This window comes from Rousettus aegyptiacus, unplaced genomic scaffold (assembly GCF_014176215.1).
Source record: "Rousettus aegyptiacus isolate mRouAeg1 unplaced genomic scaffold, mRouAeg1.p scaffold_m13_p_4, whole genome shotgun sequence".
Classification (NCBI taxonomy): domain Eukaryota; kingdom Metazoa; phylum Chordata; class Mammalia; order Chiroptera; family Pteropodidae; genus Rousettus; species Rousettus aegyptiacus.
In genome coordinates, this window is record NW_023416307.1 from 74,726,407 (window position 1) to 74,752,834 (window position 26,428).

The 26,428-nt window shown below is 34.5% G+C and overlaps 1 long non-coding RNA gene across 3 annotated transcripts in view; it reads right to left on the reverse strand.

The window, feature by feature from the left end:
• The window catches only part of LOC118601641, a 153,259-nt gene extending 138,244 nt beyond the window's left edge, over positions 1-15,015 (reverse strand). For 2 of the 3 annotated variants that reach the window (XR_004950429.1, XR_004950428.1), the window contains exons 1-3: positions 7,180-15,015; positions 6,370-6,503; positions 5,610-5,689 (exon numbers count right to left, since the gene is read on the reverse strand). This is a non-coding gene — a long non-coding RNA (uncharacterized LOC118601641). The remainder of the gene's footprint in view (positions 1-5,609; positions 5,690-6,369; positions 6,504-7,179) is intronic. The other variant, XR_004950430.1, reaches the window with a different exon arrangement.
• Between the last annotated feature and the right edge of the window lie 11,413 nt (positions 15,016-26,428).

Here is a 26,428-nt window from a genome sequence, read left to right on the forward strand (position 1 = left end):
GAGCCAAAACAGATCAAAGTGTTACCTTCTTCCACCCGGGACCTTTGCTGAAAAGGAGAAGGAAAGGAAATAACATTTACACAAGTACTACAGTAGATGGTGTATGTACTTTATTTTACTTAGCAAATACATAGGGAGAAATTTTCAGGAATTGTATTATTTTAAGATTCTTATGTAGGATTGGGATTTAAAATGCCAGTTAATTTTTTTTTTAATTTTAAATTTAGAACTTTGGCTTCAAAAGATGTACTTATACCATCTCAGTAATAATGATTTCTACCTCCATAACATCTCTATAAACTGTCATACATCTAGATATTCTATTGTGTCTGAGCTTGTGATTTTTTCAATCCTTTATGTAAAAATTGCAATACTAATGCAATCCAGTGGTCCAATCTGAAAAATAGAGATGTATAACTAAATATAATAGTGGTTCACAGTGGCATTTAAATGCACATATCATCTACAGAATTAAAGCAGTCAGAACTTTCTAGTAGCCTTCTTGAATTACAACTTCCATGTCATCTGTGATTTTCTCTTCAATTAGTAGATGATATATAGCATAGTGGTAACCTTGAAATCTGGTCATTTTTGTTTTCCATGTTTACTTTTATAAGCATATGCGAATGTGCTATCACATGGGCATATGCCCATGATTTTAAAATATGTAGTAAATATAATAAATCTTTTATTTGCATTATACATAGTAACTTGAATAGGTTACATGTGGGACAAATCCTCAGTTCAGAGTACTGTACTTATATATAGCAAGAAACAAAAACAGCAAATACGTTAACACATTCTCAGTGTATATCTGTCAACGAGTTTAATTTGGACTCCTAAAATATTCATCCCAGGGCATAAATATCAAGCAATATTTTAAGTGTTGCCAAATTTTTGGAATGCTTTCAAAATTTCACAAGCTCTGAATTCTAAGTGATATTTCCCATCCTCTTCATTTGTTTTGGTTGCAAAGAAAATGACATTTCCCAACATATTTCTAACTTAAATTTGTGTTTTCTGCTATGCAAACATAATTTTCATCTTGGAGAAACTCAGCATTTCCAACTCCAAATAGCTCTCATGGAAGCAGTAGCTGTTCATGAAGCCTTAGAGATGATGTGCTTGGTCCAAAGGGCAAAACTAAAACAAATCTGAGTGAGGATAATGGAACGCACATGATAAAGCAGGTGCTTAAATAACTGAACTCCATTTAAAACCTCTTGCTTATTGTTACTGGGTCTACAAAGGAATTAGGCTGGTGGAAAAATCGTAATGCATTTATTTTTTGTTCACGGGTGTTATTTTTTAAAATGTCCCCAAAAGAGATTGCTCTCTTAATGATCAAAGAAATGGATAAGTAAAGAACCTTAAGAGATGGGGGCGGGGGGGAGGTACAGGAGGAGAGAAGAGAAAAAAATAACAGCGCAATTTTTTAAAAGCTTTAAGCATATAATAGTTTTCCAAAAATGCTCATTTGTTGATCAATCATGTCTTTGTTTTAAACAATAATTGTATGATTTGGCTCTGACTGCCATAATGAAATATCATAGGTTGGGTGGCTTAAACACATAAATGTATTTCTCATAGTTCTAGAGGTTGTCTAAGATCAAAGACTGGCAGGTTTCATCTCTGGTGAGGATTCTCAGATGGCCACCTTTTTACTTTGCCCTCACAAGATGAAGAGAGAGAGAGAAAGAGCCATTCAATATCTCTTCCTATAAGAACACTAGTCCTGTTGTATCACGGCCTCGCCCTTACGACCTCATTTAACTTTAAGTACCTCCATAAAGGCCCCATCTCCAAATACTGTCTCACTGGGAGTTGGAGCTTCCATACATGCACTGGGAAGGGGGACAGACAGAATTACTGTTGGTCCTTAACAGTAATGTTCTATCTGCTAGAGCCAAAGGGTCTCTGCACAGTGGGTTTGATATGATTTAACTGGCAGCTGGGAAGTTATCTAGTGGTCAGTAGTTTAACCTGAATGCTCTTCACAATTATAAATGCTCTTTCAAAAAGAAGTACAGGCTACGTGTTAATACTTAAGATTATGAGAACTTTCCTGCCCTGCTTTGTGGAGATTGCAAAATTGTGCATCACAGACTCAAGAAAATTATTTTATATAAAAATCTATAAACATGTGATACATGTTGAACATTTCGGTATATAAACTTTTTTCAAACTATTCATGTTCCACAATGGATTATATAAGATATAGGTTCAACAACAACAACAAAAAATCCTCAAAAGAAGCAAATCAAATGACAAATATTTTCTGAGCCCCTATTATGTGAAACCATTACTAGCCATTATAAGAAGGCTCTTCCACAAGATCTATATGGCTATTCCCAATAGTTTGCAGTACTAATAAACATCATACATCCAAAGTTTTGTGTAATGACCACATTGTTGCACATGAGAATTTTCCATTGTTCCCTTTATTACTAATATAAAGTAAAAGGGATGCTGTTGCAAGAGAAAAAAATGAATCAGGCATCAGTATAAATATATATATACAAAAGGAGCACAAGTTCTCCTAAATATTTGCTTAAAAATTCAAATTTCATCTTCTCTGTTCCTCCTTTCTCACAGTCAAAAGGCATAAAGGCTAAGGAAAACATTTTATACCAGAAAATGTTCCCTAAAGCTAGCTGTACGAGGAGCAAACATGGTTATACTTTATTTGGGTTCAAGAGAGGTTTCTCTGAAGAACACCTACTTCTTAAGTCCTGGCTCTACCATTAGCTAATGATATGAACATGGGTTAGTTATTTTGCAATTCTCTCATATATACAGGGCTTTGAATGAAAAATATATCACCAATTTTTTTCAGTTGTGAAATGCTACAATCTGGTTTTCAAATTTTATTTTTAGCCCATGTAAAATGACACTAGCTTAGAGAATATTCTACCCTACATTATAGTCAAAAATACCATAACAATGTGTCAAAAGTTTAATACATGCTTGTAACTGTTTAATTCTTTCTCTTAAGAGAAAGAAAAAAATAGAACTCTATGGTAAGAGTTGAAATTCTTTTCCTCTTAGGCTATATGTGAACAAAAATTAAGTTATATAGTATCCCAGATTTTCTATACTGACATATCTCAAGGGAGAGTGTGGAGATTTTAATTGCCTCTGTTATACAAAACCTGCTCAGCATATATTGTCAGAACGTGCTACAGTAGTTTTATCCAAATGTTTTTGAGGTCTTAGGGTTTCTCTATGCAAGCAATGGTGGAAACATAAGAACTAAGACTGGGTTTATGTCAAAAATCATATTTTCTTTCCTATACGTACCCAACTCTAAGAACGAGCTGTTGTAAATATTTGTTATGTCTCTTTTTTAAAAACCCTAAAAACTAGGAATTTGATAATGTATTAAAATTGTATTCTACAAAATAAAGTTTTTCCCGAAGTCTCTATATTTTTCATTTGCCACATTTTTCAACTTTATTATTTGCAATATTTGCTTTTCACTTTCTGAATCTTTCCTCCGGTAAGATGTGTCATTTTGTCCTTGAGAAGTGAGTGCAAGTTACTATATTTTCCTTCTTAGCCATCTCATGAGACAGGCAGTGAAATGCCAAGAATAATGTAAACTATACAGGAAAATACCATGACGTACTACACCTAGAAATATCTCAGCTTAATAGGTGTTGTTCCATTAATGGTGAATTTTATGAAGGCAGGGAGATGTAAATCTGTCACGTAGACGAAGATTTACAATAATACCCACTTCAGTGGATGATTTTCATCACAGTTAGGACCGTCAGGCAACTTGCATGTTTTCTCAAGTCTCCTTAGTTATGAAGGCCTCCTCATATTAATCCATGGTTGGTATCTTGACCTTCCTGAAGCTAATGCTGATGAAGTAGCTTGCTACTCTTCCCTTCCATTATCACTGATGTGGTTTCAGTTGGTAAGATGGAAATTTAGTTAAATAAAAATGATTTAAAACACTTGTCAGAAAACTTAATTTAATAATAACTTTCTACAAACATTGTACTTTTGATTGTTGCTAGAGTGTTAATATATGTCTTTATACCTCATCTAGACAAAGACTTCATCTTCAAAAGATACATACAATATATTACTATAAGAAAAGACTTGTTTTTGTATTTATACATTGATTTCACAGTTGTAACATAAAATTGAATGATAATTTTGTTAGTTATTAATGTAAAGTCACTGGAAGACAAATTATGTTATTCAGTAACCTACTCACAAATTGGTGCAAAACCATTGAATTAAAAAAAGAACAACTTAAAACAGTGTCCCTGTCTTATTTTTTATAAAGTAAAAAGTTATTTTAACAGAAAAAGTACATATAGCCTTTTTTAGCTCTTTTGATTATGAATTTGAATTTCTAACTAAAAACACTAAATTTATGATTACTTTTAAAATCCATACTCTACTCATCTCTTTCTGTGTATCTGCATACTATAAAAAAGATATGAAAAAATAAGATATTATTATGTCATATTTATATAATATTTATTAAGTATCTATGTTTAAATATTTTTAAGTGGGACTTCCAGGTCATTGTCTACCTCGGAGTCCTAGCTTCATGAGTTTACAAAAGCTACTTATTAGATAACATACAAACATTTAAGGTAAAACGACATTGATGTATTTGATATGCTCATGTGTATTCCAGTATCTATAAGGTATAAGTGAAATAGCATTCTGACAGTGTTAGGCACAGGTGCTGTCACTGGGACTGGATGCTCAGTAGGGCTTAAGCCTTACCAGGAGTAGAGGTTCTGAAGACTGCTGGTTTACTGGTATTTTCCCAAGGGTAAGAACATGAGTGATTCTCTTCCTAGCCATAGATGGGGGCCCAGACTAAACTGAAGTAAAGCCAAATTGAAGTAAAGCCAAAACTCTGAAGAAAGGAATCTCCTCAGATTATTGTCATTCCCCTCCATTAAAGCTACAATGCCTTCTATGTGCCTACATACAGTCCAGTTTCCTAGTAAATAAGGGAAGTGAGCACACTAAAGATGCCACGCTGGAACGCATCCATGAGTCCTAAAAGACCAGGATATAGCAAGAACAATGGGGGGTCAATGGGGCTTTGAGCAAGGAGAAAGTTGTAGGCGGGTACAGGATACAAAGGCATGGGGAGAAAGAGTGTCAACCCCTCCGTGCCACTCACGACCCATGTATATTATTTTTTTAACTATATTTAATTATTATTTATAAGATATGATATAATGTGGACAAAACATACTCCCTTGTACAAGATACTAAAGAAACATTCTCAATAGAGGAGAGCTGACTGAAATTCCCCAAATATTGATATATGTGATATCATAAACTAAACAAGTTGAGATATTTAAAGGCTACCACTGGGTGACTGCATGACAGCATAAAGGATACAGTATTTTCAGAGATTTTCGTAATATGTTTTAAAATACTTAAGGTCTTATTTAATTTTTAATTATTGAGTTTCATTAAACCTAATTGCAAGTTTTTTCACAGATAATAAATGGCATGTTGTTATTGAAGAAGAGATGGTAATAACATATGCAATTAGTATCTTAAACTTCCATTTTCACCTACCCGATCCAACCCAGAGAGGAAAATACATTGTTCACACTCACATGCAGACTTCGGCAGTAGCATCGCTAGACATCGAGAGGTTTGGCAACAGCCTTTTGGTTCTGCCCCACATAAATTTGTCCTGGAAGAGTCAGTATGAACAATAATGAGTAGGTGTGGTATGACAAATTCTGCTTACTACATTAGTCATCTTGATAATTTAGATTTATGTTAAAACAAACTTACTCTTCTAATGTTTTTTTATATATAGGTTTCATTTTAAACACTAAATATTAAATTTTTATATAGTCAGTGAAGAAAAAGAATAAATACTCATGCCATATACATGTATAAATTTCCTTTCATATTTAAACAGAAATAAAAATAGTATAAAAGGACACAGATATATTTTAAATCTATTATCCTAGGAGAAGTACCAAGAAAAAGATTTCATGTTTAAATGAGAGTATACAAAAATGGAGCTTGTTATACCTTACTTTAAAGATTCATAGTACTATTCTGTACTTTAAAGTTTCCGAAAAATTATGCTGAAAAGAATCCTGTTTCACTAACCCAGGACATTGACAATTCATTTAACAATAAAGCTCTTTTTTAAATTTATTATCAAGACATTTTGAAATGCTACTCTAATTAATGTCATTTAAAATTTTTATATCAATACAGGCCTTGAGAGAATGCTTAATAGAGAAAATACTTGCGGATAGGTTAAATATACAATATACAATTCTAAATATCTTATTGAACCTATTGATTCAGTTGCAATATTTCTCTTTTGACTTAACAAGTTTATGTAAACCCTACCTTTATTTCTGTACAATCCCAAATATCCAGTGTGAAAGCAAAAAATCCACAGATATCAATAACTTGGAAATAGAAAAGGAACCACATCGCATAAGCTTTTCTTTGATCACTGTTCTTTCAAACCATCAACTTATCTAAAGCGGAAAATAACACCATATAATTAGCAAGGCAATCAGAGTATTTTGCTTATTGCCAATAATGCCATTTCCAGTTATAATTAAATGGAAAACCTCCCATTACTATTCATATTTCTTTCATCCAAACATGTTCACAAGATCCCATTTATATATTAAGGAACTAATATAGTCTTCTATAAAACAACACTTAGAATTCTAATTATTTTACTGAAATTCAACTTTGATTGATTTTTGGTCGAAGCAGCTCATTTAGACTTTAAACATTCTAATAATTAACAGAAATCCTTAAAGCCTGAGCCTAAGGGGTCCAAGGATTATCTCCAGGGGATCTGTGCATCATCTAAGATTTTATGCACTTGTATATATATATGACATAATATTTTTTTATTATGACAGGGTTCATAATATTAATAGTGTTAGACTTTTAGGAGGCCTAATAAATTATACCAGTATCATAAAAACAGATTCAAAAGCAACTGAGAGATAGACACTCATAACTTATTACTGATAAAGTTCTTTGAAGAATGTGGAAATTAGGAGCTAGCTATATGAGGATCAGAAGACTAGGCTTTGAGACTGTGCAAAATGGAGCTGCTGAACTTAAATCCATTTAGTGAAAAAAGTGGCTAGAAAAATCCCATCTAGCAGTAAAGAGAAAAGATAAGTAACTTACCCATATTTAATAGGACTCTGGATGGGAAAGCTTGATGATGATGATGATGATGGAGGTGGTGGTGGTAAAATTTCCCCTGAATATTTGCCATCATAAACCTACTCTGACTCTGGGGCTCATGAACACTACCATTGGGAAAACCTGAAGCTGAAAAATTAAAATGGACTCAGATTCTTTGCATACCTGGTACCTAGGAGAAGCAAATGTAAATCATCCGTGGAAATATAACTTTAATCCAGGTTCCAAATTCCTTCAAATTAAGTTTAGTTCACTATCAAAACTTAACGAATAAACAAAGAAAGAAGCCACTGTGAGTGAAAGTCAGTTGAAACAATAAAAACCAGCTATAGATGCCCCCAGTAACTTCAGAAGATATTAATATAAGATATGAAAATTAAAATAACTACCTATAAATTATTTTTACACTTGATCTCAGCCAAAAGACTGAGAAGTGATCCTATAAAATATTTTTTAAAAATTAATCCCCTCATTGATTTATTAACTCTACTGTATACAACTCTTTGCCTAATAAAATTCTTCACAGGATATATCCTGAGATCCAGAAACTGGTAAACTAATTTGGCTCTGTTCATTCATTTACACATGTCTATGACTGCATATGAAAGATTTGAATAATCTAACCAAATATGAATTGACTTCAAAACCTAAAATAGTACTATCTGGCTATTTATAGAAAAAAATTTATAAACCTCAGCTAAACAAATACTTAATGACACTCAAATAATTTTTTTTAAACCAATAACATAGAGATCCCCACTTTTGATTATAAACACCTCCCTATAATAATATACAATTAATAGTTCCAACTGTAGAGTACCAAAGAAATTAAAGACTCCTAAACTCTCCTAGAATTTCTTTCATTGGATATGGGTATGGCATATATTTTATTCAGTGCTGTAGTTGCTTTCATTGATAGTTGCTATTATATCATTTAAAAGTAAATTATATTTTTAAGAAATTTTGAATGTAGAAAATGTGTTCTTAAAATTTACCCACATAATAATAATTTCTGTCATCCAGTTCTTTTTATGGATCTAAATATTTACCTGGTATCATTTTCCTCTGCCTGAGTAATTTCCATTGACGTTTTTAATGCGGATCCTCTGCCAAAAAAATCTCGAAACTTCTGCTTGTCTGAAAATATTTTCATTTTGTCTTCATTTATTAAGGATATTCTCAGTGGATAGAGATATGTATGTAGGTTAACAATGTGTTTTGTTTGTTTTATTTTGTTTTGTTTCACCAGCACTTTAAGAATGTTATTCTATTGCTTTCGAGCCTGTTTCCCATGAGAAGGTAAAAATTTTTAACTTTATTCAGGTTTTTATTGTCTTTCTGTAAAGAGTGTTGAACTTTATAGGGAGGTAGTCAAATAACGTATGGGTCAGTTTTATCCTTTTGAGGTTTGTCTTTAAACTTTGTCAGGACAAGTCAGATATATTAGTTACTCTAGGTCTTTTTACTACTAGTGAGCCTTGATTTTTCCAGGATCTTTATTAAACACTCTAAGTGTTCAGGTAGGTTTTTCCAATCTGGCTGGCCATAACATGAACATCTCTTAATCTTATGTAAATTCTAGGAATTATTTAAATTACATCTCCTTAAGAGTTTGGACTTGGCCTCATACAGTTTCAATTATGCATGCCCAGATTAGTATTCTGTCACAGATTCAAAGAAGATCTTCTCTACGTAGCTCCTTCCTCTGCAGTGCTCTGCTCTGCACATTCTGGTCAGTCTCACTGGACTCCAGTCTCTGTCTTCTCAACTCAGCAAGACCATTGTATTGTGCTTGAGTCCCAATACCCCTCCCCCAACACACACACACACACACACACACACACACACACACACACACACACACACTTTGAAGAAGAGCATCCCAGCAGAAAGGGCAATCACAGGGTTCATCTTGCTTATTTTCCTTTCTTGCATCACATCACTGCACTACATTTTGTTGAATGTGTTAAAGTACCAGTTTTATATATTTTGTCTGCTTTTATAATTGTTTATGCTGGAGGGTCAGTGTGGTAAGGTTATTCAAATTTGGCCAGAAATAGAAGTTAGCAGGTTGTTTTAATCATAATTATGGATCTTCATATTCCAGACTGTCCTAGTTACTGAATCCTCCTAAAACGCCTTAGAAATCGTCACATATGGGTACAAATAATGAGCCATCACATATATTGTTGACATTGGATATTTTAGTTTCCAAATATTTGGGGATTTCCTGGTTATTTTATTTTTATTCATTTCTAACGATTCTGTTATAGTCAGAGAATCTGGCCTGCATGATTTCCTTTATTTTAAGTATTTTTAAATTTGATTAATAGTCTCCCTTTCAATTTATGGCACTATTTCTTTCAGAATACCATAAAAAAAAAAGTGATAAATAAAGGATGCAAGTTGTGAGTCAAACTGTGGCTCCAGCTAGCTTCCAAGAAGTTAATTTGACAGAGAGAATTTCATTATGAAGTAGAATTTTTAAATCAGCAGGCATCCATTTCTCTCCTATGCACAAACAAATTCAAGTGGCTTTTCCCAACATCAGCCAATAATCATCATGAGATCTGAGAGAGGTGGCTAAGAGTATTGTTTTCTTGATCTAAATCTCTCTTTTGGGAATATTATTATTGCATCCCTTTCTGGGTGCCCTTCCCATTTGACTATCTCCACCTTTCCTTTTAGTATATGTTTCAGCCATACCCTCCCCACCATGGTATGGTTCTCTGATTTGAATCCAGTGCTTACCCATAAAGCAAACAATAACAGCAGACTTGCCAATGTCTCTCTTATGTCTCATTCCCAGGAAGATATCATAGAATCTTTCAGATAAAGGATCACAGATAGCTTTGCCATTTACAAATAGGACTTCATTCACATTTAACCCTAAGTTAGTTTTATGGCAAAAAGTTATGCCCTACTCCCAAAGTATCTTTAGCAATGTGCCCAAAGTTAATGGCTGGGATTGCATGTCTTAGCATTGATATCTTTCTCTACTAGTATGTGTAAATTTGATTCTGGTGCCAGAATAAGCAGATTAGACAAAACCAACAACTCTGTGTGTGTGTGTGTGTGTGTGTGTGTGTGTGTGTGATTCTCACCTTCCTCTCTTACATTCAGTGTATTTAATTGACTAAGCCAGCCTTTCAAACTCCTGACCACCTATTTTATTATTAAAAAGTTTTAATTGTTCACTCTAACTTTTAATGAGAATACAGTTCAGGGAGTCAAAGAATATATGTTCATGTAATGTCATATTTTCTTGTTCTTTCTTTTATTTTAGTAGCTGTAAAATGTTTTCGTTGATGAAAATAAACAGCCTGGTAGATCAAGTTGACAGAGAATTTTCTGTTCAAAACTTTTAACTGCATTTTTACAGTTCCTTCTCTTATAGATTAAGCAAAGCCTGGTATAAACACATATATATCGATTCCAGTTAGCACCCATTTGTAGCCCACAGGAATTACATTGGCAAGAAATCCATGAAGTCCACTTGCCAGCCATAGGGAAGGAGGGCCTTATCCTCAGGAAATCCTACCTACAATCAGTTTTGGGTAATTTTTCTCTGTGGACATTAGTTTCTTCAGGTGCAAAGGGATTATATTGTCATTGGGCCCAACTGAGCATGACATGGGTAACTTTGTTTCATTTTATGAAACCTAGTGGCTAGTTTTAGGACTTTGACTAAGGCCTTATTTATCCTTTTCCCTCACATTTTATTTATTTCAGGTTTTTGTTCAATTATCAACTTATCAGAGACTTACCTGACTGCTTTATATATGCAAATATTACTTCACCTACCTTCTCACACACACTGCCATCATTCCTACCATGCTCTATTTCCATTATCCTGCTTTGTTTTCTTCTAAAACATTTTATTGCAGCTTATTATGTTTATTACTATTCCTCTCACTAGAATGTAAGCACCACCCCAACAAGAACATGTTCTTGTTCACTGCTGAATCCTAGTGCATAGATGCCTAGCATATAGTAGATAAACATTTGATGGTGGATTGAGAGAATATTAACGTGAGGAAGTTTTTCTAACTGAAAATCACACTTGCAAATTCATGAATTGAAACTGTAATTGTGTTGCCAAAGCTTGTATGCCCCCTGGCCTAAAGAAAGCCAAAACTTCTCCAGATATGGTTATTCCTCAGTGTATGCATGTTTCAGTCCGTAATAGCATTTTTTTATGCTACATATTTTCTGACAGTAATAGGATAAGCCCCTAGTGGTTTTATTACCTTTTTACTATTTCCATATGCTTTCAGGAAGGCACAACTGAGCTGCAATATTTTAAACTCCTTAAACGGATCCTTTTCTTCCTCTTTCAAATATAAAATTTTTTCTGGATCTGGCTACCTTCTTTCCTTTGACATTAATTTCTTGTACAGATATTAATTTCCCTAACATATTTCTCTATATTTTCCCTAAGGGCATGGTGAAAGAGGTAAAGCAAGTGAGTTCTAGGACTGCGACAAACATCTAGTGCTTGAACAAATCTTGTCTAACTTCACTTCCCTTGGACCATAGAGCCAGACCACCTGGACTCCAAATTCCAGCTCTATAATTGACTAACTGCATTTCCTTGGACAACTTTCTTAACCTCCCTGTGCTTCAACTTCTGCAGCTGTAAAACAGAAGCTATACTAGCACATCAGTCATGTAGAATTATTTTAAGAATTAAATGACTTAATATAAAATGTTTTGAATGACTAGCACGTAGCAGGCATTCTAATAACAGCTAGCTATTTCCATTATAATCTCATGCAGGAGGTATTTATCAGACAAACATCTTACCCAGACTTGGGTTCAATTTACTATGGTCCCACAATACTCCCATTTGATCTCTCTCGTTCTTCCCTTAGTACGTTGGTTCTCAAAGAGTACTCTCTTGTTCAACAGTATCAGCTTCACCTGGAACTTATCAGAAATACAAGATCTTAGGCCCTAGCCCAGACCCACTGATCAGAAACTCTGGGGGTGGATCCAATATCTGTTTTAACTAGCCCTCCACGTGATTCTAATTTACCTTTGTTTTACAACCACTGCCTTAGATTCCTAACTTGGTAAAGTTTTCGACTATGTTCTCTCATAGTAACTCTGTAAATTTATCACATTGAAAATCATGCATTTTTTTCTCTTATACTTATCATCCTGGTCTTAAACTTTCAAATCTGTTCAAATTTTCTGAAACCACTTGGTATGGTGTTTACTCACTTCTATGATATAGTTCCCCAAATACTCAATCTGACCCTTGGATCCCATTTCAGAGATTATGATTTAATTGGTCTGGGTGTGCCTTGGCCATTAGAAATTTTAAAAGAGTGTTTCTAATATACAATCAGGTTGAGACACTGATCTATGCTCCTGATTTGGCATAAGTAATTCTGAATTTCCCTTTTTTTTTTTTTTTTTTGCATCTTAATATAAGAACAATGTTTACCAGCCTGGTGATTTAAATTATTCAGACCTCTGATCTCTGATAAAAATAAAAAATTCTAAATTCCCATCTTAACACCAATAATCAGAATCTTCAAGAAAGCCCCAGGAAGTGTTTCATTGTTGTTGTTTTTAACAGGTAGCCCAGGTGATTCTTCTCATTATGGAAATTTAGGAAAGAATGATACATCAAAAATAAATAAATATGTATGATTCTTGCTACTTTTCATCGAGGGCTAAAAATATTGTCTAAAACATGTCACAAAACTAGAATTACACCTCTTAGTTTTCACATAGTTTTATCTTTTTACTCGTTATGTCATAAATCAAATAATGAACCTATTTAGATTCTCAAGGGAAGAAAGTACATAATTTGGACATATTTTTTAGAAAGAAAATGAAACTTCAGAGCATTTTCAGCAAGAATGAAAACTAAATTCCTTGCTAGACTTGAAATATTACTAGCCTGCTCAGGTGGGAAAAATGGTTAAGTTCACTATCCCATGCATAAAAACTTCCACTACTACTTTGCAAAAAACTTAAATTAAAATAAACATTTATTTTAAGGGAAATGAAACTACTTTTAGAGATTATAATCTTACTGGTTATATGATGATTAAATACCAATTAATTATTACAAAGCTAGTATTTGTGAGGTTGAAGACTGTAAAATCTAAACTAAAACACCAAGAAATTTAATTTGTTAAAATTACCATAAAACTTGCACAATCTCTTTGGAATTAATGAGACAGAACTCTGTGTGCTAGTGACATTACAGGGTAACTTTATGTATTTCTAATGTAATAAATGTGCTTTTATCAATTAAATGCACAGCTCTTGCTATTTAGCTCGTAATACTTACCTTGCTAAGTGCCAAGAAGTACATTCATTAGGTTATGTAATTTAATTTATTATCATAAAATTTATTCTGCTTTATAGATGCTTAAAATAGCCAATTTCATTATAACAAATTTAGGACTAATTCAGAGAAAATAGCTTCTATGTTTTGCTTGAAAATTTAATCTTAATTGAGACCATTTGGCTCAGGTATAAATGCATCCATAGCAAGGCTTAAAAATCATGACAACCTAAAGAATATCAGATAGTTTCCCCCTTGAATTATTCAACAATTATGACTGTGTCAATCTGTACAAATTTCAAAATAGGGAGGATTCAGAGAGTATCTATCCATTCTAGCTATCAAACATTTGTGGGTGAAAAAAGGGGCCACATACTAAACCCGACAAGCTCAGAAGAGGCCAGCATAACAGGCCATACAAACTCTGAGACCAAAATTAACCACATAAGATGGTCTGAATAAAAACCTCCTAACTAAAAGTAAGTCATGGCTGCAAATGTGAATTATTAACTATCCTGTACTTACCAATGTAAAAAAAAAGTATGTGTCTCCATTTTACTTTCTATCCAATCCCAGAGATTTCCCTGCTTTGTTTTCTCTCACTCCCTTAATCCACCACCAACGGATTTCATGTAACCCTCCTCATGTCTCTTCCTTTGATTCTAATGTATAAAATAAGTTGCAAAACTTCCATTCTATGCAGTTTTCCTTAATTTATTTTTTGCTTCCTGGCAATTGTCAGCAGTTCAGCTCAAACAGACTCATTAAAATTCTCTACAGATTTGAATGTTTCTTACGTTGACACATTAAAGCATATGAGCAAACAATAATAACTTATCAAAAAGGCTTCATGCAGAATCCAAAGTTTAAATGAATTACATAGATAGAATATTTTTAACCAAAGGAGAAGCAATATAGTTTAGCACTTTTTAATATTGGGCTGAAGGGCCCCTGGAATCATTATGAAATCTGCCTTGCTTACCTTCATGGTCCTTTCTATCCCTAGCTTGTTCCCACCAAAATGCCTGGAGACTCTCACCACCAACTTCTCACCTAATAACCCAATTGTAGCCCACCCCTCTATCCAAATATTCCTCTTCAGGATGTCCTACTCCCCCACCCCTCTTCAGGATAACAGTTACTAAAGAGAAAAATCACAGGCCCAAAATCATGTCACTCATAAAGCCCATGATACCAAACTTAGGTTTAATATCTGCTCTATTTGTAGTTTCAACCTCTTCCAGAAATGTAGTCTTAATCAACCAGTTTAGTATTTGCTGACAAAGCACCAGTAAAGAAATCTGTCACAGAGGCCCTCTCCAATTCACCCACTGAAAGAGGCGATCTGCATAATAAAAACCCTTCCAGTCTCCTCCCCCAAAGAAAAGATGTCCCAGTCCAAAAATAATTCTTTTCTTTTGCTAATAACTTCCTTACCCCACCCTTCCTCCCATATAAAATGTCTGTTTTGTACAACCCCTGGGAGAGCCTTTCTGGTTGCTAGACAGGATGCTGCCTGATTCATGAATCACTTAATAAAGCCAATTTTTTACCTTGTGAGACAGTAGGGCAACTTCCTGGTGTTGAGAAAGGTCAGCCGCGGGAACCTGATAGTTTCACAAGAATATCCTCCCTAGGGTACCAACAACTGGCATCAAAGAGCCTTGGGAGGCAAGCTGCAAGGATCCCCCCCAGCAACTAGGCACTTGCGCCTATCCCCGCGCACGCACAGTAGGGCCCAAGAGTGTTTCTAAGGTGACTTTTCTTTAATTTAAATCATGCCCAGGGGTGGAGATTTACATGCTAATGAGACATGCGAGACATGAAGAAGCATGTAGTCACACTGCACAGGCGCCAAGAAACGTCCGCATTTACACGCCTAGAAATAGCCCTCGTCGCTACATTTAAAACCCTGCTCCGACTTTTCCCCAGAAGCCACTTCAAACTGTCCTTTCTCAGTGTTGATGCCCTTGTGCACAAGCTTAATAAAACTTTGCCTCTTGCCTCAACTTTTTTGTAGTGATCCCTCTTGATTCTCATCCTGGAAGATTACAAGAACCCAGGACGCAGGTAGCACTTGGGGATTACATAAGGATTTCTTGTAAATAAAGTTCTCTGTGCTACTCACAATAGTGGAAGAGTTTGCCAGAGCATGAGACTTACTGAGTTATCTTACTCAGCTCTCTCCAGCTTGCTAATTTTCTCTTACTGGCATTGCTTCCATTAGCCATTATTTGGCACCACAAGATGAGTGCTAAGTCACTGCCAGTAATTACACGCTTCAGTAGAAACTTAGATCCCGCATGCTCAGGAGAGTATAAAAGCTTTCATGAAAATTTTAAAATAGAAACTCTAACATGTGGCCTCTCAAAAGATCTACATGAAGCTTTTAACAGCTACATTTCAACAGAAGTGAACATACTCCCAACTGATCAGCTTTTTCCTAAAAATGTGACTATTAAATGTACCCAGGTCAGTATTTTATGGAAACATCCACCAAAAAAAAAAAGAGTCATAAATGAAATGACTTTCTGAAAGTATAGCTGCTGAAAGTACCCCCACAAACATATAAAGACAGACCTCTTGTCGCATTTACCTCCCATTCACACGGCCACCTTCCTCCCAAAGGAAAGTCACTGACTAATATCAATTTCATTCACTTGCTTGGGTTAAGAGTTTTCTGCTCTGCAGGCAGGTATGTTGAGCATATTGAGGTATTTCTGAGAGAAAGTGATATCTGAGTAACATTTCTCACAGACATTACTTTCAGTGTTCTTCAAATGAGCTTGATTTTAAGCATGGTGTGTTTTGTTGCTCAAAGCAGAGTCTGTAAGTAAGTTAAAATTTCACAAATCCTGTTCAGAAGTAAGCAATTTAAAACTTTGACATCTTCAGAAATGTGTGAGAATTCAAGTCTAATTTAGTTTATTCTAAATCACTCTTCCTAACCCTGGGGAAAGTCAAATAGAAGCAGAATTCTTTAACATCAGGGAAAAGAAATAGTCATTGTTGGATCTATATAAAGACACATATAGCAAAAATAAAAATAAAGATAAAAAGGAAAAAAGGTTAAAAGAGACAAATGAATCTCACTAAACTAGAACTCCAGTAAATTAAAAAGTTGAAAACTAAATTTTCTTGATATAGTTGATCCTAACTAAATAGCTCTATAATTCTACTACTTATTCCAACTCTACTTCATTTTATAAATTGAATGCTTTCTTTTAATGTATATCATTAAACGAAAATTCAGTTCTGTTCCCATACACACATACAAAAATCGTAAATAATAAGATGCAAAATTAAGGACTGTGGAAAATGAAATTATAAACAAGAAACTATACTCTCAAGATTATTGTGATCTAGTATCTAGCTAGCATACATGTAGTCTTTTTAAGATAGTATGAATGGATTACACTGAGGCACATACATAAATTGAAAGTAAAGCTATATCATGACATAAGTTATTTCTATATTTATTAATTATTTTACTAAGGTTATTAATTTAAATCATAGATATGCAAATAAATATTCCTGTTATTGAATTTGCTTCATTGACTTTGGTTTAACAAATTAGAAAAAACCACAGGAACTGAGTTGACATATAAGCCGACTGTATAAAAAATATTCCTCAAAACTTTTTAACCTAAGTTTGCTTATATAATTTTAGTTTTAGAAACTATTACACATGTAAAAATGTATAATATGGTTGTATACATGGGATATTTGTCATTGAAACAAGAAGTTCACTGACATAAGTAATATTGTACAGTTATTAGTACATTTTAATGACATAATAAAAATAGCTATAATTTGGATGATCAAAAACTTTTTCCTAAAATATTTATACTGTGTCATTGTAGTTTTTGTCTAAAAGAGTAGAAAAGCCATTCAACTATAACACAGTTTGAGAGCTCAGAATAAAGTGCTGTGATGGACAAAAGAAGACCATCTAAAGCAGGTTTCATAGATCAGAGAAGGCCACTTTAACCTGACAGTAAGAAATAATCGGACCAACTAAAAGAAATGAGTCAGACATGGAAGAATTTCCCAACAGAAGAGATGGCAATGAAAAGAACTCGAGGCAAAAAAACTGAAGAGCAGAAACAACCATGAGTAATGGTGAGGAAGAAGTTTGTAAAAGCAAAGAAAAATGGAGGATGAAAGTTTGGGATTTTACCCAAAGAAGAGGAGTCACTAAATTCTTAAGCAGGGAAGTGACATAATTGCATGTGTACATTATAAAGATTACTACGGGTACAATGCAGAAAAACAGACTGGATTGAAAAGAGAGATTGGCTTTGAGGATATTGCAGAATATGAAAAGAAATACTGGTGGCTTCGATTAAAATAGTTAAAGTGTACAATATATGGGAGATATACTAAGACATAGCAGATTTGGTAAATGAATAAATATGGGAGATAAGGGACAGAGAATTAAGATAATATCAAGTTCTTTGGATTGGTCAACCACATAGATGGCTGGTATTCACTAAAATGGGATATGTAGGAAAAGACCTGTCAACATAAAAATGTCGAAACCTGTAGAGTTTGTAAGAGAGTTTATTTGAGCGAAACTGACAACAGGAAGCGAGATCTCAAATGTTCTGGGAGAATAAAAATTTTGCAGCTTCTTTTATGCATTTGAAATTCTGAATTAAGGAGGAGATATAATGAAGATTGAAGAAAGCAAGGCGAGGATTTGATTACAGGATAGTTAGCAAGAATATGTGCCCTCTTGAGGCTTAATACCCTCTTTGAGGGGTGCGACCTCTGGTATTTCAAAGGTGTGTCAACCTTGATGCATAAGAACAATGGATGCAGTTGGCTTAAAATCTTTCACTAAAGAAATTATAAGCCTGGGGCATGACTATCCACCAAGACTTGCCCAGTTAGAAATTTATGATCAGAGTACCTGTGAGTAACGTTCCAGAGAACCCCCTTTTTTTTTCGTCTGCAGACCAAGTCTGACAAGTAAGATGGGAATCGAGCCTTTATATACTGAACTACAGATGCCTATAAGCTATCCAAATGGAGACATCCTGAAAGCCAGGGGTCCCCACCCCCTAGCTGCAGACCTGGATGGTCCATGGCCTATTAGGAACTGGGTCGCACAGCAGGAGGTGACCGGTGGACCAGCAACTGAAGCTTCATCTGTATGCGCTCCCCAGTGCTAGCATCACCTCCTCAGCTCCACTTCAGATCATCAGGACTTAGATTCTCATAGGAGCATGAGTCTCTGGTGCCACAAAGTTTGGGGGCTGCTGCTATAGGCAACTGGACACACAGGTTTGAAGCCAAGAAGAAAGATCTGGTCTAGAGATTGATCATCAGCATATATATGGCAATTGAAATAAAGGGAGTGAATGAAATTGTTCAGAGTGTATTTAGACTGGTAAAAGGAGAAAGTGGAGGATGAAGCCTTGGATAATACTAGCATTTAATGCAAAAGGCTGTCAGGGATGAAACAGAGCAATGAGAAGAGTAGAATATGATGAAAGCCAAAGAAGTATTTTTGAAAAGTATTAATGCTACTGAGTGGTCAAGAATGATAAGAACTAAAAAGAAAAGTATAATAAGAACTGGACTCATTCACAAGGATATTATGGGTAAACATGATAAAAGTGTATCTGTGGATTAATGGTGGTATTTAATGGGTGTGGTAATGCTAGTTTGCAGTAAGTGAAAGAAGATAAATTCCAGAAAGTAACTGTATATAGACAATTTTTTTAGATAGAGTTGAGATATTTAAAAAGGGACATAGAATAGTTATAAGATTGTCTTCAGAGGGAGAGTACTGGCATGCTTAAATGCTCATTAGAGATGAGTATAGAATTCCTTGGAAGATACAGGATGGAATCAAAACATCTCCAGAAAAAATAATTAACTTTAAGGAGGAGAAGTATTTAAGGATGAATTCATTTTTTTTTTTTCCTAGCCCAGCTTTCTATTGCTTACTAAGGCTGAATGATAAACCACTACAAACTTAACAGTATTTTACCACACAAATGTCTATAGTCTGGGTCTGGACACTGGGTAGCTGGGTCATCTTGGGGCCCGTCAGAGTGAAATCAACGTGTTGCCTAAGGCTGTGTTCCCATCTGAGGCTCATGGTCCTCTTCTAAGCTCACTGATTGTTGGTAGAATTTAGTTTCTTGTAGCTGTGAAACTGAGGCCCCGCTTTATTGGTGGCTGTCAGCCAGGTGTTGTTCTAGCTTCTAGAAGCCACTTGTTTTTTCCATGTTGTCCTCCCCACAAAGTAGCAATTTTCTTCTTCAAGTCTAAACAAGAGAATAGCTGCTTCAAATCTCTTCAACATATGGAAGGATCCATTATCTGTTAATGGTTCACCTGATTAGATCAGGCCCACTCAGGAAATGTCCTTTATGATTTTAATTCAAAATCAACTGATTTGCAACTTTAATTTCATCTACAGAAACCTTTCACCTTTGTCATATAATGTAACCCAATAACAGGAGTGATATATATTTTATTCACAGGTACCACCCACACTCAAAGAGAGGAGATAATACAGAGCACAAGAAAAAAAGAACAGAGTGTGGAGGATCCTTTGCCCTTTGGAGTCTGGATCTCCTCATGAAATGAGTAGAGCCTAACCAAGTGAGAATTAGGTACCTGTTTATATTGCAAAAAAGAAAATAATTGCTTTCAAAATATTGATAACACAAATCAATTGCCACTTACTTTATTATTCTTCCAGCAATGTAAAAAATTAAACTATAATAAAATTCAAATGCCAAGATAAAAAAATGATGTGATGCCACAAGTGTATCTTTTCTTGCATGCATTTATACCGGAAATTGTCACATCTACAAAAAAAAAGTACATAATACTGCATGTTGCTCAGTAAATTTGTGAGATAGATCCTAAGACTGTCCAAACACAGTGAATATAGTACCATAATCAATTAACAGTGTCTTTCAGGTGTGTAGAAAGAGGATGAGGGTGAAAACATGAGTACAGTTGAGATATATTTGCTATACATGATCCAGGAAAAAAAAAAATGTAGACTAGATAAGAGAAGGGAGAATAAGAACAGCTACTAGTTATTAAATTCCCACATTGTCATAGCCATTCTAAAGAATACTTTATATATCACAGATCTTTAAAATAACCTTGCAAGGTAGGTATTTGTATCACTTTTTTAAATCTTGCAGTAGAAACAGAAAGGTTAAGAAACTAAATCCAGGGACACAGAAGGAGTAATCGAGAGGCTACAAAATGTCCTCTAGTTTAGCTGGCTTTGAGGCCAGTGCAATTTCTCATACATCACTTTGACTCCTGTAGGAAGGAGTGCCAGTAAGCAGCCTGATGTCATATGTCTCCAGAGCACTGGAGTAGCAAATGTTGAAATAACTTTAGATTCTGGTTGCTCAGCAATCTTGGTTTTTTTGTTTGTTTGTTTTTTGTTTTTGTTTGTTTTTTTAAAAAGTTCCACAAAACATAAAATGAATACACCCTATTGGCCTGCATATGAGGATGTTATGCCGGTTAACCGGTTTATTTTCATATTTTTAGCGACACATATTTTTTAAAAGTAAATACCTTATTTACAAAAATATTTTGTATTAGAAATTTCATGACCGATTAAATTCTTGGATTTGGTCATTTTTTTCTGGTTAAATAAACAAACAAAAAGACTCTAGCTAAATAATGCTCTAAATAAATAATGCATAATACCTCCGTTTCTCAGGCATCGTCCTATGTTCTAGCTTATATAAACCTGCACAGGTCTTCTTGAAAAAATTAATCAGTATTTGAGGAGAGAGACAGATAAACTACTTCAACATGCATATGAATATTGGGAGACATTCTATTGCCTTTTTGTTATTATATAGTGATATAATTGCTCTTTTCTCTAGTGTTTTTCTTCTTCCTCTTTGAGAAGCCAACATAAGAGACTTCTGCCTGTGTGTCAAGAGCCAGAAACTCATTATGATACCAGCCCTGCAAGGCAGTGCTGGGAACCAAACTGTGAAATTGTGATTCCTTCCTCGAGTGGAGTGTGGTAAGTGCTACGTACTGCCAGTTTGCTAATGGATTGAACCACACAATCACAGCAAATGTAAGAAAACCCTGAAGGTTGATTTTGTTTGTGTATTTTAGCAGTGTTCAAGAAAAAACTAATCAGAGGGAAATTTATTAAAATATACATTTTCTTGGCTAAGAGATGTCTGCTATGACATTTGCTTCATTGACACGTATTTTCACATGTTTGAAAATTCTTTTAAATGTTTATTTTTCTAAATAATTCATTTCAACAGAGAATATGAGGAAAGGATGGGTGAAATTTGTCAGCTAAATTTTGCCAAGTGTTATAATAAATCAGGTATTTAGTTATTCCTCCTCTTGATTAGACTTGGCAATCAAGTGTCCAAAATAATCAACTCTTCCTTCTCCTTAATTTTCCTGCAAAAAAAATTATATGAGAAAATAAGATAAATAGTTTAAATCCAATATAGCATCATTTCTTCTATTGAGCCTATAATACGAATTGTGAAAGCTCAAGAACTATTTGATCAAAGCTGCAAACCTGGATGATTTTGAAAATACAACTTCAACTTTCAACTTCAAAGAAACTCATCTCAAGCTATAATTGCTTAAATTAAGGAAATTCATATAAACTGGTCCCTGTTAGTTTTATTTATCTATATTACAAAGAAGGCAAACTTGCATGTAAAGGAACTCTAAATTGAGAAATAAGTCTATTATTTTTTGTCAGACAATGTATTTTGGTTTGGTAGCCATGAGATCTTAGAAGGATTAGCATGACTCAAAAGAACAAATATTAAATGCTCATACGCCATATGAATTTAAGCTTGAAAAGTAATCAAAAGAGAACTGCCACATAGCTGAATCATTTCAGTCATTCTTTCCCAATTATTTTTCTTCTCTCTGCCATGCATTTTTCTAGGTCAGGGTCTCTGTTAAAGATTCCTCCTCCCTTTTCTTACTCCTTGATCTCTTAGGCTCGAGAACAGGAATTGAAAAGTTATCAGTGTTTTTTGGCCAGATCATATGCTAATGTAAAAACAGTAAAGTTTTTTGGGGAAGTGAAGTTGGAGAAAAGTGGTATTTCTTATAAGTATTTCTTTTAGACTTTATAGCGCCCCCAATTAACCACTTGTCACATTGTTTTATTAGTGATTAGTTATTTTTCCATCTCTCCCACTAGATGTTCAGCTTATCATAAGATTATGACTTTTAATGCTGCATTTATAACACATTGTTTGGCACATATTAATAGCACAAGAGATGTGAATGGCTGAATGAATACTCAAGAGGAATTTTTCCTCTAAGTCTAAGGCTTCAGCAATTTTCACTTAACAGTGGATATAATTCTTCCTCTGCCTAGGTGGTAACAAACGAAGACAACCACTGAGAACACACAGCATTTCTCAAATGATATATGAACAACTTGGTAAAAGAATCCAGTTCAGCCACAGGAACATCCCACTCCTATTTATCTGTACCAGTTTCGGTGTTCCTTCAAAAATAGGTTTAACCTCATTCATATTCATTACTACTTAGCATTTTCCTTTTTAATTTCAAACATAAAATTAACTTGAAATCTGCTGTTGTTTTAACAATAGGGCAGAATCTGATATTTGGAATTTATGCAAACATTTCTCAAAAGGCCATAGCTCATGAGAATCTCAGCTTTTCCAGTTTACAGAAAATATCACAAACATTAATTATGAACTCTAGTCTGTTTACTAGTGGTTTATTCTGGCAGTGTGGCTCAATCATGTAGAATAACTCCATTTAAACAATAGTTACTGAACACCTATTCTATGTGAAGTGTTCTGCGAGGTCTATAGGGGATAGTGAGGGAAATAAAGCATAGCCTGTCTTTCAAATTCTTTCATTATATTTGAAAAAAATGTCACGTGAGGTAACATAGTTTGTGTTATAAACAATATATGTACAGATGTTTCAGAATGTGAAAAAAGAGCATATAAAATGCATGCAAATAAGATTTCATGGATAGTTTGGCTTTTGAGATGTGCTTTGAAGGAGGAATAGGATTATAATGGAGGGAGATGGGCGGAGGCAGGCAAGGTATTGCAGATAGTGAACAGCACAGAACCAAGAAAGCATATAATACTCTCTGAAAATAGTGCCTGATCTACATTTGATTGTATGCACTTTAAATTTGAGAAGCACTTGAATAGGGCACCTGCAGCAAAGTGAAAGGAAAGGCAATAGCAAAGCAGTGCAGAGCCATTTCCTAGAGAAATCATTATGCTTTGACAGAAAACCACTGTTACCAACTGGGGACCATTGGCAGCCTTTGAACACAGTAAGCCAGAGCTTTGCTTTAGACAGATTAACATAACACATTTTTGCAAGGTAATTTCCAAAGACTTTCAGAAGCTGAGGTCAATACTTCACTCTAGCAATGGTCTGGAAAGAGTTAACAAAGAGATGAATTGGGATTGCAGGAGAGAAAGGCAAAATTGGAGATAGATGAGAAAACATTTCAGAAATCAAATCTACAAGTCACAACAACTCTTTCAATGCCAAGGATAAGGGAATGATATATGACAAGGAAAAATTATCCCTAGGCTTTGACCCTGAATAACTGGGAGAAAGATGTGACATTAATAGAAAGAGGAGATTAAGGAGGGCTGGTTGTTTTAGGATGTTGAAGAGATAATGAGTTCATATTTGGACCTATTAAACTTGATATGCCAGCAAACATCAAAATGAACATATTTAATAGGCAGTTAGAAATGTGTTATCGGTAGTTGGGAAAAGACTGAAAGCAGAATACTAGAAATCATGTATGCAGAGAGGATTGTTGAAATGGAAATATTTGAAAAAAAAAAAAAAGAGGATGGGGATAGAAATTAAAAGAATCAAAGAGAGAAACTTAGAGATTACTAATTTTAAAAGATGAGTAGTAGGAGAGACAGAGCAAAAGGTCCCATCGAAAGTGTGGGAAAAACCAGAGCAGCATACGTGTGCCACCAAGACAGGGGAAGTCTCTGCCTTTCCCAGAAAGAATTAGCATGACAAGGCTGCCAAGGGGTCAGGAAATGGATGATACTTTATTACAACCAAAATCTGTTTTGGTAATCAAATGCTCTTTACTATTCTAATTAAAGCTCTGTTATAAACTGAAATCATTTCTAAAGTGCCATAGAGTAGGGGTCCCAATTCCCGGACTAGTTGCTCGTTAGGAATTGGACTGCACAGCAGGAGATGAGAGGCTGGTCAGCAAGCAAAGCTTCATTTGTATTTGCAGCACTAGCATCACCGCCTCAGCTCCACCTCAGATCATCAGGCATTAAATTCTCACAGGAGCGCGGGGGCCCTGAGGCCAAAAGGGTTGGGGACTGCTGCCATAGAGTATCCCTGACACAAAGCAAACATGAATGTGTTATGGAACCAATAGCAATGCAACAATATTAACATATTCTCATTTATTTAGATTGCATCCATTACTCTAAAAATATAGTTATACAAACAGTAATATGTATTTCCTGCATATAACTTCAGAGGATCCATATTGGTAACTCAGTCTCTTTAAAGTCATTAATAAACCAGGCAGTTTTTCACTGTTTTACATGAATTACAGTGTAAATTAGCCCACATCCTAAACATTGCGAAGTCATAACTTCTCTGGTCTTAGTTCTTTCTTCTGTTATATACCGTAGGTGCCAAAAAAATCTCTAAGGCAACTTCTTGACTCTTTATATTCTAATATATTCCAGAAATGTCTTTTTACTAAATAACTTGCTTAATATACAAAGGTGAACCTGATTAAAGGAGTGAAAGCAACAAGATGAAGAATTACTGGTCTCGCCCACATGCAAGAAGAATGTATTAAGTTTAAAACACTTTACTGGAGAAAGGCTCCAGGTAAATAGTAAGAGACAGGAAATATAACCTTGGGTACTCAGCCATGTTTTTTGCCCCAGGGAGTGACAGATTGGAATAGCAATATTGTTCTTAAAACAGTATTGCTTTAAGAAAAATGTTAGGCAAAAACCGAGATCTTCTCCTGGGGAATAGTAACAAGAGATGATCAGAGCTCTGCCACTGTTAAAAATTAGCACTTGATCCTTTGTAAAAATAGCCATGCACACTTAGGTTTTTCTAGGAGATTCTCTCATTCCGAAGAGGTTGAACTATATTCAACACTCTGGTACTTAGAAGTCACTTAAATGAATCTCTGCCAGGAAGATGGATAGTTGCGCATTCCCAGTGCCACCACAAGCTATAAGAGACCTCAACAACATGGCCCACATTTTAGAAATCTCTTGTTCCACAGCAGATTATGAAATTCGGTGTATGTCAAAGATGGTTTCAAGATGGAATCTACCATCTAGTCTTTAATGTGCTAAATAATCTACAGAAAAATATTAAACCACGACTGGATTTCTCCTCGGCTTCTAATTCTTAATAGCAGAAGCAGAGACTATTTGGACTAGCTCAGCAGAATAATTAATAAATGAATTATTGGTTAACTTTATAACTTTTGTCAAATACAGTACTTGTTCTATTTATCAAAAAATTTGAAATAGTTGATAGGCTTTAGTGACAAGTTATTTTTAGCAAATAACAAAGGCCAGATAGATACTTAATTTTACTAACTTTATATTTAAATTTTTTTCTTTTACCAGCTTTTAGAGTATTTAAAAGTGAAAAAATTCATTTACGATTTAATTTAGAGGCACACAAAAATAAACACTTTAAAGTTCAAGAGAAATAATAAACACATTACATAACATTTGCTTATTAATTGAATGTTTGTAAATTATTTGCTTTTCCAAAGTTGTATTCGAAAGAAAATAATACTGTCCCTGAAACATAATTTATGCATGCTACTCTGCAAACTTTTACAAACATATATTTAAAGGGATAATTCAAAGATAGAAGGACTCTGCTCTGCTG